Here is a 15,578-nt window from a genome sequence, read left to right as displayed (position 1 = left end):
ACTTACATGGGATTTAAGGGACCTATTCAAGGAGAACTACAAACCATTGCTCAGTGAAATAAGAGGACACAAACAAATGGAAGAACATACCATGCTCATGGATAGGAAGAATCAATATCGTGAAAATGGCCATACTGCCCAAGGTTATTTATAGATTCAATGCCATCCCCATCAAGCTACCAATGAGTTTCTTCACAGAATTGGAAAAAACTGCTTTAAAGTTCATATGGAACCAAAAAAGAGCCCGCATTGCCAAGACAATCCTAAGTCAAAAGAACAAAGCTGGAGGCATCACACTACCTGACTTCAAACTATACTACAAAGCTACAGTAACCAAAACAGCATGGCACTGGTACCAAAACAGAGATATAGACCAATGGAACAGAACAGAGCCATCAAAAATAGCACCACACATCTACAGCCATCTGATTTTTGACAAACCTGAGAAAAACAAGAAATGGGGAAAGGATTCCCTATTTAATAAATGGTGCTGGGAAAATTGGCTAGCCATAAGTAGAAAGCTGAAACTGGATCTTTTCCTTACTCCTTATACGAAAATTAATTCAAGATGGATTAGAGACTTAAATGTTAGACCTAATACCGTAAAAACCCTAGAAGAATACCAAGGTAGTACCATTCAGGACATAGGCATGGGCAAGGACTTCATGTCTAAAACACCAAAAGCAATGGCAACAAAAGCCAAAATTGACAAATGGGATCTAATTAAACTAAAGAGCTTCTGCACAGCAAAAGAAACTACCATCTGAGTGAACAGGCAACCTACAGAATGGGAGAAAATTTTTGCAATCTCCTCATCTGACAAAGGGCTAATATCCAGAACCTAAAAAGAACTCAAACAAATTTATGAGAAAAAAAACAAACAACCCCATCAAAAAGTGGGCAAAGGATATGAACAGACATTTCTCAAAAGAAGACATTCGCACAGCCAACAGACACATGAAAAAATGATCATTGTCACTGGCTATCAGAGAAATGCAAATCAAAACCACAATGAGATACCATCTCACACCAGTTAGAGTGGCAATCATTAAAACGTCAGGAAACAACAGGTGCTGGAGAGGATGTGGAGAAATAGGAACACTTTTACACTGTTGGTGGGAGTGTAAACTAGTTCAACCATTGTGGAAAACAGTATGGCGATTCCTCAAGGATCTAGAACTAGAAATACCATATGACTCAGCCATCCCATTCCTGGGGATATACCCAAAGGAGTATAAATCATGCTGCTATAAAGACACATGCACACGTATGTTTATTGCAGCACTATTCACAATAGCAAAGACTTGGAATCAACCCAAATGTCCATCAGTGACAGACTGAATTATGAAAATGTGTCACATGTACACCATGGAATACTATGCAGCCATAAAAAAGGATGAGTTTGTGTCTTTTGTAGGGACATGGATGCAGCTGGAAATCATCATTCTCAGCAAACTTTTGCAGAAACAGAAAACCAAACACCGCATGTTCTCACTCATAGGTGGGAACTGAACAATGAGATCACTTGGACTCGGGAAGGGGAACATCACACACCGGGGCCTATCATGGGGAGGGGGGAAGGGGGAGGGATTGCACTGGGAGTTATACCTGATGTAAATGACGAGTTGATGGGTGCTGACGAGTTGATGGGTGCAGCACACCAACATGGCACATGTATATGTATGTAACAAACCTGGACGTTGTGCACATGTACCCTAGAACTTAAAAACAAAACAAACAAACAAAAAAACCCCACTCTTTTAAACGTTCTGAAAATGCATTTACTTATGGATTTTGGTAACATGTCCTGTGATTACACCTAGTTATTTTTAATATTATGTAGTAATTCTGTGTGTATGCATGCATATTTATAACACTTGGAATTAAAAAATGATAAACAGAATACTTGAATATTATCCTAATGGAGATTAGTGATAGAATAAGACAGAACTAAAATCAATTACATAAGTAAACAATAGGGAAAAGATTTTAAAAAGTAGTTATTTCACAAGATTAAAGTTATTTTGCAATTTGCGTTTTAGAATCATACTTAAATAATTATTACAGTATATATTTTTATGTTAAAACTTTAAATGTGTCATATAGTATACATGTATATAGATTTCTATATATAAAACTCTTAAAAGTTGCAAGTGAATCCAAGTTATATTTTGAAAATGACACTAATTGAATTGTATGTAATGTTTTAAGCTTGTTTTTTAAGTCTGCAGGAAACACTTGATTAATTGATATTTTGGGCAGCAAAGTTGATGTTCTAAACACTCTTAAAAATACAAACATAAAAAGCAATTAAATGGAAAAAATGTTGATATGAAAGAAAGTCTAGAGTCTACATCTAATGAGTCTACATCTGAGAATAAAGCAAGGAGAATAGGCAGGTATCTTGTTCTTAAACCAGTATATGGCAGAAGAATCTATTCCCTCAAGCTGGTGACACACGTAGTAGGTTCTCTGCTATATGAATAAGCAACAGGATGCAGTCACTGACTCAACCATACTGCTTACCTGTACTTGATATTTACTATATGAAACCTCAAGGTTGGAATACAGCATCTATACTTTTTCTTTCCACTTGCTTCCACTTTCCTCTAGGCTTGTTCTCTGCAAGGCACCATTCTAGGCTCTTTATATAGATTCTAGCATTAAATCCTTAAAACAATTCTATTGTACATCTAATATCATCCTCCTCATTTTATAGAGATGAAAATCAAAGCTTAAATTACTCATCTAGTCACAAAAAATGACAAAGATTAAAATTAAAATTCATTTCCAAATCCACTTTCCATTTTTTATATAAGAGCAGCTTAGGATGTACTAGGAAATCTCCATAATACCAAAAACAATGCAATTTACCTTTGTTTTCTTAAAAATCTGTGATTCTGCTTCAGGTATTCCTATGAGCCAGCTTTACTGGCAAATTAATTAATTAAAAGTTGTTGTTGTTGTTTTTTTTTTTTCATAAGTCCCCAGCTCCTTATTTACTGCCCCTTACCTATCCATAACTGATACTTGCTCTACCCCAAACACTGTGGTTTAATTTTTACTCTTCTTTTTTTTTTGCCCAACCATATCCTCAATTCTAGAGCTAAAAATGAATATCAGACAATACAAATGACTGATATAAGCTTGTAGTCTTAACTTTGTGGTAAATATTTACATTTTAAAAAACTTCAAATGAATTTGTAGGGGAATCATTCATCAAGGTTTGAATTGAAAAAATGCTTCAGGATGAGTAACAGCAGTCCTCTCAGACAGTCCAGAACTGACACAATTCAAAAAAGTAATCAGATTTTCTGCCTAAATTAAAACAACAATTAGAACTGGGTTACTCCTTTGGGTACATCAACATTCTGATAAAAACATGTCGTCTAGACTGAATGTATGTCAAATCCAAAACATGTAGCTGATTCAAAAATAAATGTGAAATACCATCACCAAAATGATAACTAAACTGAATACTCAGGGAATATATTAATAGCGGTTGTTTTTTTTTTTTTTTTTTCATTTTTTCTGTTCTTTAAGGAATCCAATTTTAACAATGGTAACTATCTGAAATTGTCTTTCTATTAATAATAATACACTTTCTATTAATAATAATGTACAACAATTATACATTATAATGTACAATATAATATGATACACAATTCTACCAGATTTATGTAAGGAAACATAACAAAAAATAGTGACTAAAGTAGGCCATTTCAATACCAAATGCAAACTAAACATTAAGAATGTTAAATATTTTAAAAATTATTCGGTGAATTCTAAAGATGTAGAGATCAAAATTGTAAGCATGGATGACACAAAGTAACATGACAGTGTGATACTACACCCAAGTTCCAATGGCTATTGTGATATAAAATAATCTTTATCATTTCAATTCACAGAATGGTTAGATTCAGACCCTAAAGAAATAAGAACAAAATATTGCAAAGACAAATGTATGTCATTGTCAATCACAAAAGCTTAGTAAATGTGAATTACTAATTAATTATTGAATTCTTTCAATTTGTAATTAAATTAATGATATTTATCAAATCAGATTACGACATAGAGGAAAAGAAGCATGGGAGTTCTCCTTTTTTGTTAATTGTCCATCAATTCTTGGGTTGTTTCACTAAAGCTAAATAACTCCTCCAGCATAATTTCCACCAGTTGGACTACTCTATTTCAATGGAACCTAGTACACTTTTTTTTTTTTTCCCCAACTGACTGGCATTCGATTGAACACAAAAGCTAATTCTATAACTAGCACCAGCAAATCTTACCTATACTGCTCACCTGACCTTTAATCTCAGGTAGTAATAAGAGGTTAAAATGTTTCACTGTTCTCAATTACTATGTATTTACACGGTCTTTGCATTCCAAAAAATAATGTTAGATGCCCAACATGATATTTGTGACTTTCTTAAATGTCAAATAGCAATATTAAATAGAGTAGCCTTCACATGACGCCAGGTCTCCCAATTGAGTTTTTTCTAACGACACATTGATGAGATTGTTATCGTTATTCCTGCTAACTCCCGGTTTTCTGAAGTCATCCACAGAATACTTCACACTCCAATCATTCATAGCATTACTGCAAGAGGAAGATTACAGGAATACTGCTTTATGCTGTCTACCCAGTAATTAAACCTCTCTTAAAATGAATAGTGCATTTTTAATAGTTTCTCTGGAGGTTTCACGAACAACATATGTTCTTTTAAGCAAGAGCTCATCTTTCATCAACACCTAAATTCACACCAAGGCTCAGTGGCTCTTTGCAGTAGGACGCCTGCACATTATATCATCCATCATCCTGGCACAGCCGCAGTCATGGAACAGAGGCATTAACCTGTCACAGTGTGATTCAGAAAGAAATGTGGTTTTCAAAGAAGCTTCAGTTTGGCTACCAGACCAGAGCTATAAAGTGTGTGAGGTATGTGCATGGGTGTGTATGCAAATATGCATCAAATTGAGGCTTAAAATTCACATTGAAAAAAAATCACAGACTGTCTAAAAAACAGCTTCAAGCAATTTAACAACAAAGCTAATTCCTTGTATCATATTTCATTCTTCTTTTGCTTAGTACATTTCTATTCACCTGTGATCACTGAGCTAATTTCTAAGTTTATATGCAAACAAGGAAAATGGTCTCACAGACTTAGAAATCATAGTTCAAAAGACACAGGCAGCCTAAGGTGCACACGCAACACAGAGCACCATCCCTAGGGGATGCAAAGAAAATATTCCAGTCCAGGTCATGGTGAACTTCTGTTCTATAACAATCTGTTTACTGATATCCTGAACAAGGGTGTCAGTAAATCCAGTCTGAAATACTTTTAACTAGCACAGGTTTTACACAGAGGTCTCAGAATTATTAATTTCTGGGATCTGTACATTGATTTATAAAGAAACTATTTTGGTTAGAATCCTGGTCCTAACACCTTCTAACTATGTGGGCTTGAACAATTTACTGAAGTTTTCTGTGCCTCTGTTTTACCCTCTTTAAACTAGAAATAATATCTGTGCCTACATCATGGAGCTATTGTGAGTATTAAATAGTTTTTTTTTCCTTTGCCGTAAAACATACACAATCCTCCAAACTTAACGAATGGGAAACAAAAGTAACTTCAGTGGGTTATTTCATGTGATAATAGTAACCAATCATTTTCCACTGCTGATCAATGGACCCATGCATTTTGTGTATGGGAAGGTGTTTTGGGTTGAGTTTTCCCCCAAGAGAATATGTTGAAGTCCTAAACCCTAGTACCTCAGAATTTAACCATATTTGGAAATAGGATAATTTTAGATGTTATTAGTTAAGATGAAGTCATATAGGGGTAGGGTGGCCTTTAAGTCAATATGACTGGTGTTCTTACAAGAAGAGAAGAGACACATGGGAAAGATAGGAATATGAAAATGAAGCTGTGTTGCTACTACCCAAGAAATGTCTGGAGCTACTGTTTTTTTTTGTTTGTTTGTTTGTTTGTTTGTTTTTGTGACGGAGTCTCACTCTGTCGCCCTGACTGGAGTGCAGTGACGTGATCTCGGCTCACTGCAAGCTCCGCCTCCCGGGTTCAAGCCATTCTCCTGCCTCAGTCTCCCGAGTAGCTGGGACTACAGGCACACGTCACTGCGCCAGGCTATTTTTTTTTTTTTTTTTTTTTTTTTTTAGTACAGACGGGGTTACACCGTGTTAGCAAGGTTGGTCTCAATCTCCTGACCCCGTGATCCGCCCACCTCGGCCTCCCAAAGCGCTGGGATTACAGGCGTGAGCCACCGCGCCCGGCCTGGAGCTACTGTTACTGGATCACTAGTCTCATTTACCTGCTGCATGGTAACAGAGCAGTACACTGAAACAGCAGGAGTTACAACAGGAAAAGAATTTAATAATCATCAGGCAGCCTAACGGACGAAGAGGTAAGAAGTACTCTTAAACCTGTCTCCCTGAGGGGTTCTGGGCTGGAGCGAATAAGGGAATTGTGGCAGGCAAAGGGCTGGAAGATTGGGTTCACTGATTGCTCAGAAAAAGGGGGTAAAATTACCATGATGTGGAAACTGCATTCTTCACTTGAGTCAACTCCTCAGTGGGAGCTCTCAGACTAGCTGGCAATGGGAGTTTTGCTGGCATATGAGATCTGAGAAGCATCTTAAATGGAAAACTTGAGGTTTCTCAAGGTAAAAGATGTTTTCTGTGAGAAGAATTAAGGGAAGTTAGTGCCTTGTGACCTGGTCTACTTGACTTACAGGCAAAAAGCAACTGTAAGGAAGTGAACCAAAGGGCAGGCAGGCTTGTTAAAAGTTAATGCCAAGCCATAACTCTATTCTAGGCTTATACTTTGGTCAAAAACACCTGTCAATGGATTATATTAACTTTATGAGGATGTTTTCACTACCAGAAGCTAAATAAGAAAAGAGTGATCCTCCCCTAGAGGATTTAGAAGGAGCTTGGCCTTGCCAACACCTTGAGTTTGGACTTCTAAGCTTCCAAAACTGTGAGATAATAAATTTCTGTTGGGTTAAACTATCCGGTTTCTGTCACTTTGTTACAGCAGTCCCAGCCAACTAATCCAGATTTGCCATCTATTTACTAAATCTCAGTTGCAGAGCAATGTCTTCCAACATGAAGATGGGGTGAAATTGCTAGCATTTTATTAATCTATTTACGTTTTTCACATCGTCTTGAAACAGTTATGTTTTTTCACACACAACATTATAAAATTAGCAGAGATATTAATATATTTTAGGAAGAATTTTAGAAAATTTTTAGATTAAAATAATACATATGTAATACGTACATATATGTACACATTATTTTAATTAAAAATATATTGTATATTTTTAATTAAAATAATTAAAAGTAAAATACTAAAATGTATTTTTAATTATATATAATTTTATATATAATTAATATATATAATTATATATAAAAATTATCTGTAGGACTATGGTCTTTCTCGTTTATAATGTATTATTTAATGTTTTGTTTTATTTTAATCTCTCTTTTGTCTTTTTTTAATATTTTGTTAGTTTATTGAGCTTCTCAACAGTCTTTAGTATAGTTTGATCTAGTACTTTGTTTCTCAAGGTTTTTGGTCTTTATTGCGGTAGAATTTATTTACAAAAAATATATTTTGAATTAAAATATAGTGACTTTTATTAAATATTTACATAACTATTTCAAAAATTTGGAATGTTAATGAAATTTTATCTTTAGAAATCCATGTACATACATATATAAATGTTGTAAACTTTGTGAACATTTCCTAATTATTTATAATACTGCACTGATATTTGATATCCATCAAATATTAGTCCCAGTAATATTTCAAACAGCATAAACTATCTTCAATATATATAATGGCTGATTGATTAATTTATAGTATAAATTTTTAACAAACAGTAAATGTAAGGATTTGTTTGTTTGTTTGTTTTGAGATAGAGTTTCGCTCTTGTTGCACAGGCTGGAGTGCAATGGTGCAATCTCGGCTCACTGAAACCTCTGCCTCCCGGGTTCAAGCAATTCTCCTCTGTCAGCCTCCCGAGTAGCTGGGATTACAGGAACCCCCCACCATGCTCAGCTAGTTTTTGTATTTTTAGTACAGAGGGAGTTTCACCATGTTGGTCAGGCTGGTCTCAAACTCCTGACCTCAGGTGCTCCACCTGCCATGGCCTCCCAAAGTGCTGGGATTAAAGGCATGAGCCACCACGCCTGGACTAAATATAAGTTTTTAAAATATGATTAAGTTAGAAATGTTAATCTTACAGAGAATCCTATGTAATTTTAAGATGTATTGACTTCTTTATTAAAATCATTTTAAAAAATGAAGTTCAGAACTAATGAGCAAATGAATGAATTTAATAACAAAAGAGAACTATGGTTACAGAACTTAATTAAATGGCATTGCTTGTGAAAAATCATATTTGTTTTGTATTGGTACCAAAGAGAATAATAGAACTCATCTGTTCTGTTTGATGCTATTTTATTCTGAAAATTTAATTCACTTGTTAAAAGTGAATTAAAAATATTTATGTAATGTATTTTAGTTCTAGACAAATCACATAGGCTTAAAAATGGCAATTAACAGATTTTTGTTAACAATAACTAGAGCCATACATATGAGTAATTAATATAAGCTATGCTATAATTTTTAAACATTTAATGATAAATATCTATTTAATGAAATAATATCTATTCATTTGTTGAAAATATAATTAGTTTTGCCATTTTAAATAGATTTATTGATCAATAATTAACATAGAGTACACAGTACATTATTAAATTTTATAATTTGATAAATTTAGTTATATATAAACCTGTGAAACCATCACCATTGTCAAGATAATCAATATATACATCACTCTATTTATTTTTGCTTTAAAATTATATTGAAGAGATGCCACTATTTAAAAAAAAATATTCTCATGTATAATCATGTAGTTAGAAATTTTCAGTCCTCTTCATTATTTCGTGTAGACACAGTTTTGAAGCAGCTTCATTGTCTGAAGTATTACCTGGAGTTCTTTGTCTCACGACCAAGGAAAATAAGGAGAATGGGCACCAAGGGTGAGTTTGGAGCAAAAGTTTAATAAGCAAAAGAGGAAAGTTCTCCACAGCGGAAAGGGGGCCCAAAAGAGTGGTGTCAATTATGAGGCTGAGTCAGGGGTTTTTAAGCACTGAAAAGAGGAAGAATGTCCTGACTGGTCTGCAGGCCATTTTGGACAAAGTACCACTAAGAAAGAGGTATGAGAGTGTGAAGAACCAATTGGAGGCTGAAGTGAATGCTAGGCTCGGGACCTTGGCCCAGGACCAATCAGGGGCTGAAGTAATAATTCACCCTATGTAAATGAAGGCTTAGCCTGCACCAATTATGGAAAGAGCGGCATATGCAAAATAGGTGAAAAGTAAAAGATCAATAGGTGAAAGGTAAGAGATTAAGGTGAGCCAAGGAGAGATAAATGTGTCCAAAAAAGGGTGGAATTTGTTCATCTGGGTTCAAATACTGTTTCCGTTCAAGGACATGGGCTCTATTCTTATCTGGGGCCTGCATTTTTATTTTCAGGCTGTTCTTTGGAGGAATTTTGCAAGGACCCACCCTAACTGCCTGCCTGCCAAGTTTTTTATTTTCTTCTTTCTCAGTTTGATTTGGTATAATTTCCTTCTTACTGAAAAGTTTTAGTTAACATTTCAATAAATTTCTATTGAATCAATTTTTCAAATAACTGCTTTCTTCTGTATCTATGTATTTAATTTATTTAACATTAATTATTGAAATAGATTCTCTTAAAGATTACATAATATTTCTTTAGAAAGAGCTATCTCAAATTTATAATCTTTGGTGACACATCTCTGATTACTCCTGGCATGCTGTATGAATGAAGAATAGAGAGAATGGGATTGTGTCAGCAGGCATTTGCAGAGTGTGCAAGCAATGAGGCAGGTATCGATGGCATTCGCTTCACCACTTATTGAATGCCCCTTATTTTGACATTAGTCTCATCTATTATTTTTCTGAGGCTGTGCTTTTGGTAGTGGTAGTGGTTGAAAAATGGTTTATATGGGGGAAATATTGTCTAAATTTGCAGTCAGTTTTCCTTTGTCAAGTTATGGTTTAGTAATTTAGTTCAATTTGGATGGCATGTTATAAGAATGTATAGGCTGGGTGAGGTGGCTCATGCCGGTAATCCCAACACTTTGGGATGCTGAAGCAGGTGCATCACCTGAGGTAGGGAGCTTGAGACCAGCCTGACCAACATGGAGAAACCCTGTCTGTACTAAAAACACAAAATAGCCGGATGTGGTGATGCGTGCCTGTAATCTCAGCTACTCAGGAGGCTGAGGCAGGGGAATTGCTTGAACCCGGGAGGCGGAGGTTGCAGTGAGCCAAGATCGCGTCATTACACTCCAGCCTGGACAACAGGAGGGAAACTCTGTTTCAAAATAATAATTAATAATAATAATAACATAAATAAAAAATTAAAATAAAAAAGAATGTCTCAAAGTTTTTAGCACATTGTCATTCTTCATTTTCTACTCTAGATGAAGCTTCAAGTGCTAGAAGGTAAATCTGTAGGTATAAATAGAAATACTAATATAGAATTATATAACTTAAAATAACTAAATCTCAGTAAACCTTCCTTCATAGAGTTTGTTTTGATTTGATGTTAAGAGGGATACCAGAAACAAATACTACTATGAAAAAGAATGGCCATGTCTATTTTACTTATATTTATAAAAAATCAGAAAATAAAGATATGACTTTAAAAGAAGAAAAAAATAGTGGTTTTTCCAATGAGGATGATTGTTCTAGGGATTATGAATCACAGATGCTTAATTGATTAATTTCACCAGAATGTATGGTATATGTATGGAACAAAGTAACAAGTGCTGAATATATAGAGATAATGTGATTTTCATTATTAATTTTGGCACTATCCCTTAATGTGTACGATATTGTTCATTGCCATTTAACTTATTCATTTATGTATTCTAAAACTTTAGTTAAGATTTTGCCATCTGAAAGTTATAATTAGACTATTTTGCTTATTATTCTTTATCATTTTAACAGCTCATTGCTTTCAGGAGAACGGAGATTTATTTTTAATACTAACCTCTTAGCACTCCAGTGGCATTCTCTGTGACTTTTACTTTAAACATCACTTGCTTCACTAATAGCAATGAAGCCTTTGCAGATGAAATCAATATGTCACCCTTTTAATTCTAAGTTGAATAAGATGATTTTTTTCCAAGAAAAATCTGTCTTTATTTTAATTTCAAAGATGTCACATAATTATAACAAACTAATTATCTTATAAAATGTCTTCAGTATGTGTCAGTTACTGAGAAATATTAAAAAATATTGTATTACTTTAACATAAAATTAAGAAATAAGATTGAGACAGTTACCTGAAGCAAAGATTTATCTGATACTCTAAAGCAATGAATATTGAATTAATATGGAATTGTGCACAATGTCATAGGACAGGAGACATGGTTGGGTATATCAGGACAACTCTATATTTCAGTAGTGTGCCATTTTAAGGAGAAATGGGCATACGAATGAATGTTGAATGCAGACAATTAATTTCATAGATAAATAAATTTTATCTGGAAAACTGCATTGAGAAAGTATTATATGGAAAGTGAATTATAGTGATATAATTTGAATTTAAAAGCATTTATTTTATGGCAAACAAAGTGGAACATTAAAAATTATTGGGATTTTTAAATAAAATCAACACATTCCTAAAGTCTGGCAAATAATCCTGAAAAATTGCAGACTTATCAAAATTATTTGAAGGATATGCTCATATGTGTATCTTAAAAATATCACAGGTAGTTGCTGAAATATTTCACTGTATTTACTTCAATTTTAGGATAGGCAAGGAAATCTCTTTGGAAAAGTGACACTTGAATATAAACCTGAATGTAAGCGCACTAGTCTAAGCTCAGTAAGTTTAATAAACATGAGAAGTGGTGAGAAAGAGAGAGAAGAAGCAGCAAGATGAGTGTGGTGAGTGAGGCGGGGAGCAATCAGACTGGCTGTGTAGATCATTGTAAGGACTTTGACTCTTACCCTGAGTAAAAGAGAAAGCCATTAGTAGGTTTTGTGCAAAGAGTGGCATGATCTGACATATATTCAATACTCATTTTGCAGAAGGTTCTTTTTTTCCTTAGGTTTGTGCAACCATCAATCTACACAGTTAAATTTCCAAATGCACATGAATTCCCAAAATTCTTGATACCAATTATATATCTCAAATTTATATAATCTACCCACAATTTCTAGAATTTATATGACCAAAAGTATTATATAATTTTTATACAGCCAGAAGATACAGTTTTACAAACATGATTCTGCAAAGATACTTTAGTCAGAGTTTTTCTTTAATACTGTAGAGCAAAAGTTAAATACCAAATTAGAAAAGCCATTGATTGAAAAACTTTATACTTACACAAAAAGAGGTCTGAGATATCAATTCAATGCCTTTACGTAAATCCTTCATAATTTATACAAGCTGCCAAGAATTATTATTAACATTTATTTCACATTTACTTCTATAGCTACTGATTTTTATATACCAGAAGATGGTGAATATTTGTCTTATGACTTTTCCCTAAAATGTTTATAGTTTCAGCTTGCTTTTAGATCTATCTCATTTTAACAGAAGTGTGTGTGTGTGTGTGTGTGTGTGTGTGTGAGACAAGGTTCAAATTCATTTATTTGATATGTGGATATCCAGTTGTTTCAGCTCCATTTCTTGTAAAAAATATTTCCCCATTAAATTCTTTTAGCACTTTCATTAAAAAACAATTAATCTTGTGTTCATTTATTTATAGGCTTGCTCTTATTTTAACTATATAAAGATATATATTTGTATAAATGGAAATAAAAATGTCAAGAAACTTTAAACCAAATTCATTTGGATGACATAGATTGAAAATATTAATCAGTTTTAGTCATATATTCTAATTAATAATACTGGAATATGTGCTTTTTATCTTACACTTACTAAGTTTATGTATAATGTTAAATGAATAAAAGTTTGAAAGTTTATTTTTAAAACATAATTTTATCATGGAAGAAATAAAATAACCCTTTTGAAAGGTCAAATTTTCATTTTCTACCAGTCAGCATTTTAAAATTTCTCTCAATATTAATTAGTTTGAAAAGATTAATTCATAATGTTTGTTGAAACACCCAAAGAAAATATTTACCAGGTCATTTTGAAAGAAATATGCTCATTTTTATGCAGATTACTGCTGATTTATCTGAAAAAATATTTAAATCAAATTGTCTTCTGTGATCAGTTATTACAGTTGCAAGCAACATCTACTGAAATCATTTAATATAAAATTTTTATTAGGGCATTTTTTGTCATTTCTCTATGGCCTTTAAAGATTTGACATTTTAGGAAATACAACATCAATCAAACGTGTAAATATATACTTAATCATTTTCTGTTTATTTTTCACACTATCAAAACAGTATTCCTTTTGGTAATGCTATATTAACTAGACTTTAGATATCATTTTGTAAGTGTTACAATTATGTGATATGTTTAAACAACTAATGAAATCAGTTTATATTCATTTATTAGGATATTATTTTTCAAATGCAAATAATTATAGATTTTTTTTTGAACTGTGGTTTTTACACTTTGGAGATATTTTAGATTCAGTGTGCAAATGATTTGACATTATCTTCTGATAGATCTGGCTCAGGGATCATTTGTAAAACATTTATGTTCTAGACACCACCAAAGTTCTGGAAGTACAGTTGTTAAACAAAATACCTCCAAAATATGGGGAGTAGGCAGAAAATAAGCAATTATGTACATAAAATAAATTCAGATGGAAATAAAAGTCACACATAAAGCAGGGTGATATGATAGAAAGCAGTTTGGGATGAGGTAAGGTTGCTTTAGATGGACAGTTAGGTAAAAAATCTTCTGAACACTGAGGAGAGAACAGAATAACAGGAAGAAACTCTCTGTTAAATAATCTAGGCAAAAATTATTCCAGATAAAGGGAATAATATTCAAAAACACTTAATTAGGGGTAGCTTGGCAGAGTCGGAATTCATAGAGGAGGAGGCTATGTGAAGCTTAGTGGGCCAGGGAAAGAAAGGCAACAGATGAGGCTGGAGATTTTTGTGTATTAAAGTCTTGTCTTTTGGAGACACATATTCAGAGGCCATGATAAGTAATTTGAATTTAATTCCAAGTTCTATGAGAAGCTACTGGAAGATTATGTGTAGGGAAATAAGATGATCTGCTTCATATTATAGAAGATTATTTTAGCTGCAGGAAAAGAAAGTATAGAAGTGCAAGAGTGAATGCGTAGACACAAGAGAAACTATTGCAGAAATAAAGACTAAATAAAATATTGGTTTATTATAAAATTATCTCAATGGGGATAGAGAGGAAGAAAAATGAAGGACTACACTCTGGTGTTCATGTAAATAAGACTTGTTGAGGATTGGACTTAGCGAGTGAGAGTAAAAAGAATAAACAATTATAATTGCTAGGTTTTTAATTTGAATAATTAAATGCTTTTGAAAGAGATTAAAAAGGAAATATGATGGGCTGAAAGGTAGAGGTGGTTGGAGAATTAATCTTGCAACCATTAAGATTAATACAATTAATACGTAGTGCTGTTGTCAAGGTTAGATGCACAATATTGGAGTCACCGGCATCATTCAGTATAAAGCCACAGGGCTGGTTGAGATCCTCAAGAAAGAGTATATAAATAAAGGGGAAAACAACTCCAGATACCATTCTTTAATTTGAGGTGTTACATTAAGAGCCTTATTTGTGCAATAAATTCCAGGCATTATCTGGATTTAATCAAATTGCCATTGACCTAGTATTTATGATCTTGTTTATTGAGCAATAATTATAATAGCTAAAATACACTAGAAGGTTATTATGTTCCCAGTAGTGTCCTAAGTGCTTCGCTTATTTGAACAAGGTGAAGTTCTGTGGTATGTTTTAAAATTAGCGCCATTTAAAAGATTGACCAAACCAGGATAGATAGAATACATAACTTTGTCAAAAGCGTTTACTTAGTAAGTGGTAGAACCAGGACGAGGATCTAAGCAGTTTAACACCAGAGCTCACTACCTCATTCTACTTCAAAAGTTACGTTTGCTTAGTACACATATTGGGCTTAGTGCATATATTACCCTCCCTAAGACCCAGTAGCAACATTCCTGGAGACACTTAAATTTTTGTTAGGTAGATTTTAGAATCGGTTTCTGGCCGTGCGCGGTGGTTTACGCCTGTAATCCCAGCACCTCGGGAGGCCGAGGCGGGGGGATCACGAGGTCAGGAGATCGAGACCATCCTGGCTAACACAGTGAAACCGCGTCTCTACTAAAAATACGAAAAATTAGCTGGGCGTGGTGGCGGGCGCCTGTAGTCCCAGTTACTCAGCAGGCTAAGGCAGGAGAATGGCGGGAATCCGGGAGGCAGAGCTTGCAGTGAGCCGAGATCGCGCCACTGCACTCCAGCCTGGGCAACGGAGACAGACTCCGTCTCAAAAAATAAAATAAAATAAAATAAATCTTTCT

This window comes from Rhinopithecus roxellana, chromosome 8 (assembly GCF_007565055.1).
Source record: "Rhinopithecus roxellana isolate Shanxi Qingling chromosome 8, ASM756505v1, whole genome shotgun sequence".
NCBI classification, from domain to species: domain Eukaryota; kingdom Metazoa; phylum Chordata; class Mammalia; order Primates; family Cercopithecidae; genus Rhinopithecus; species Rhinopithecus roxellana.
The sequence above is the reverse complement of the archived record's forward strand: the minus strand, read 5'-3'. Positions refer to the sequence as shown.